Genomic DNA, 3,424 nt, shown 5'->3' with positions numbered 1-3,424 from the left:
CGCAGAGACGGCCGTGCTGGCGGCGGCGGAAGGGTAACGAGGAGGAACCTCGGCCGTCCGTCGGCGGGGCGAGGACGACGGCGCCGACGAACAAGGACGGTGCGAGGTGAGTCGGCCGAAAGATTGGGGTGGGCGAGTCGCTCAGGGCCTTCAGGAGAACCTTTCTTTACCCGGCCTTCCACCAAACCCGGCCCGGCCCGGCACGGTCGTTTAGCCCTAATAATAAGTCGTCTGCTTTCGGCTATTTGGGCTGTTTCTGGGCCCACTAATAGATAGAAAACTCCCTGATATCTGGCATTTCCTATTTAACGCTGTTTTCCGCAAACCGGTTCCTATTTAGCGCTAATGAATATCACTAGTGTCCAATGGCTGAGGTGGTCAGCTAATGTCAAACTAGCATTGCGTTCGCGAACGATTCAGCTTCGATTCCTTACGCAGCCTTTTTTTTTCGTTTTGTTATAGCGATTTTGTTCCCTACGCTTTCCCATCGCGGGCCGGCCCAGCAGGGCCCGAACAGTGGCAAATCCTCCCGCCGCACTGGGCCGGCCCACTTCTTTTTTCTATTTGTGAAAACGCAAAAATCTTTCTAGCAACAACCGTGTTTCGAACCAGGGATCTCACAACCACAGGCGCGCTCCTAATTGACAAGCTTTTAACCTTTTTCTATTTCCTGTTTTCGTGGAAAGAGTTTTTTTTCTTTCTTTCTTCTTTTCTGCTAAGCGCGAGATTTTTTTTTTCAATTTTGTAACTTTATTTCATATCGATGAACTTTCTTTTAAAATTGATGAACATTTTTCAAAATTGATGAACTATTGTCAAATTTGATGAACTTTGAAAAATGTTCAGTGTGTATAAAAAATGTTCATCATGTATAGAAATTTTGTTCAGCATGCATTCAAAAGGAGTTCATTGTATTTTAAAAAAATGTTCTACGTGTATTTGAATATTGTTCACCATACATTGAAAAACTGTTCAGTGTGTATAAAAAATGTTCATCGTGTAGAGAAATTTTGTTCAGCATGTATTCAAAAAAAGTTCAGCGTATTTTAACAAAATGTTCAGTGTTCTTTGAATAATGTTCATCCTATACTAAGAAAATGTTCAATGTGTATTCAGAACTATTTTTGAATACGCAGGCTTTCTTTGCATGCTCAAGAACTCCATCCGTAATATTTGAACATATTTTCAATAATTGAAATGTATAAATGCCACAGTGTATTGTGCAATAAATAGCGCGTCTTTTTTCTGTTTATTTAAACTTTCGCGATAGGAATATCAGCTAGCAGTTAGCTGCTGCAGTGGCTAGCCTCAAAGCTCCCCTGATATCTCTAATGATCAACCAGCAGTCCAAGGGTGAGAAAAAAACTGTTAAACGTATGATTTGTGGGAACTGGCTCAACACTCTAGGGGTGGCCTATCACATATATTTATAAGTGTACACAATATACAGGTTACACAGTTGGGCTACGTTACAAAGTCTAACACCCTCCCTCAATCTCAACTCACTCCTGATGCATCTAGGAGGTTGAGATTGCGCCTACAGACCTCGAACATGGGAGAAGGTAGAGGCTTGGTGAAGATGTCGGCAAGTTGATCCTTTGAGGAGATAAACTTGATCTGTAGTTGTGCAACACGTTCCCTCACAAAATGATAGTCAATCTCAATGTGTTTGGTTCGTGCATGAAACGCCGGGTTTGTCGAAAGAAACGTAGCACCGATGTTGTCACACCAAAGAACTGGAGGATGTGACTGGGAGATTCCTAGCTCTCGAAGCAAAGACTCAATCCAGATAAGCTCAGCAGTCGCATTGGCAACTGCTTTGTACTCGACCTCTGTGCTGCTGCGAGAAACAGTGGCTTGCTTGCGTGCACTCCAGGCGATCAAATTAGGACCCAGAAATACAGCATATCCCCCCGTGGATCGCCTGTCATCCGGACACCCAGCCCAATCAGCATTTGAGAATGCAGATAGAACAGCAGAGGAACTAGGTCGCAGATGAAGACCATAGGAGACAGTGAGACGCACATAACGAAGAATGTGCTTCATAGCAGACCAGTGCACATCTGTAGGAGCATGAAGATACTGACATACCCTGTTAACCGCAAATGAAAGATCGGGACAGGTGATAGTCAGATATTGCAAGCCACCAACAATACTTCGATACTCCGTAGCATCCGTAGAAGAGAGCGGAGAACCAGCAGTAGCCGAGAGCTTATCAGTAGAGGACATGGGCGTGGGTGATGGCTTACACTTGAGCATACCAGCACGGCGCAAGAGATCAAGGGAGTACTTCTTCTGGGTGAGTGCTAAGCTGCCATGAGACTAATGCGCAACTTCAATGCCCAGGAAGAAGTGTAGCTGTCCCAAGTCTTTTACCGTAAAATCTCTGCCAAGAGCAGTCACAAGAGCATCAGCAACCGTTGCAGAGGAGCTGACCAGAATAATGTCATCCACGTACACAAGCAAATACACAGTCAGACTGGGGCGCTGAAATAAGAACAGCGAACTGTCAGCTGTCGACGGAACGAATCCATGAGTACGAAGGGCCGAAGCAAGACGAGCATGCCAGGCACGAGGTGCCTGTTTCAGTCCATAGAGAGCCTTCGTCAGACGACAGAGATGATGAGGCTGATCGGGATCAACAAACCCTGGTGGCTGCCGCATGTAAACCTCCTCTTCAAGCAGCCCATGGAGAAAAGCATTCTGCACATCAAGCTGTCAAAGAGACAAACCACGAGAGACCGCAAGAGATAGAAGAAGCGGATGGTAGTAGGCTTAACAACCGGACTGAATGTGTCATCCTAGTCCAGACCCTGTCGCTGTTTAAACCCTCTAGCCACGAGACGCGCCTTGTAGCGCTCAATAGATCCGTCCGCATGTCTCTTGACTTGGAAACCCACTTCGAATCAATGTTGACGCGAGGCGGAGGGGGAACCAGTGTCCATGTCTCATTATGCATAAGAGCGTGGTACTCTTGCTCCATAGCTGCCCGCCAGTGAGGGATACTCATAGCGGCCTCATAGTTGCGTGGTTCATCAGTAGGATCTGCAACAGAATGAGCAAGACAGGCAGCCAAATATGTGACGGTACCATCATGACGCTGCTTGGGTTGAACAATACTGCTGCGGCTGCGAGTATGCGGTCGTTGCGGTGCAACGAGAACAGGAGCCGGCGGCGCCAACACGGGAGATGATGACGGCAGGGCGGGCGACGGGAGCCCAGGCGAAAGCTCAGTCGAGTCGACGGTAGGCCCAGCCGATCCAGGTGAAAGGGGCGGCAGGGACATACGGGCGGGCGACGAAGGCGATGACGGAGGCGAGGCCGGGCGTGGAGACGGTGACGGGGACCGCTCGAGCCGTCCAAGGGAGACCGTCGGGGATGTGGGCCACGCCTCCATGGACGTGGGCCGTGCCTCGGCTGGCAC

At 48.3% G+C, this 3,424-nt stretch overlaps 1 protein-coding gene across 1 annotated transcript in view; it reads right to left on the bottom strand.

Annotated features, from left to right (window-relative positions):
* Nucleotides 1–135, bottom strand: part of LOC119341506 — a 3,590-nt gene extending 3,455 nt beyond the window's left edge. Inside the window, exon 1 of the mRNA XM_037613380.1 lies at nt 49–135. The gene's annotated coding sequence lies outside the window, so the exon portion shown is untranslated. The remainder of the gene's footprint in view (nt 1–48) is intronic.
* Between the last annotated feature and the right edge of the window lie 3,289 nt (nt 136–3,424).

The sequence above is a fragment of the Triticum dicoccoides genome, chromosome 7B, assembly GCF_002162155.2.
Source record: "Triticum dicoccoides isolate Atlit2015 ecotype Zavitan chromosome 7B, WEW_v2.0, whole genome shotgun sequence".
In the NCBI taxonomy this organism is placed as follows: Eukaryota; Viridiplantae; Streptophyta; class Magnoliopsida; order Poales; family Poaceae; genus Triticum; species Triticum dicoccoides.
Note: the sequence above shows the minus strand (reverse complement) of the source record. Positions and strands in the feature narration are given on the sequence as shown.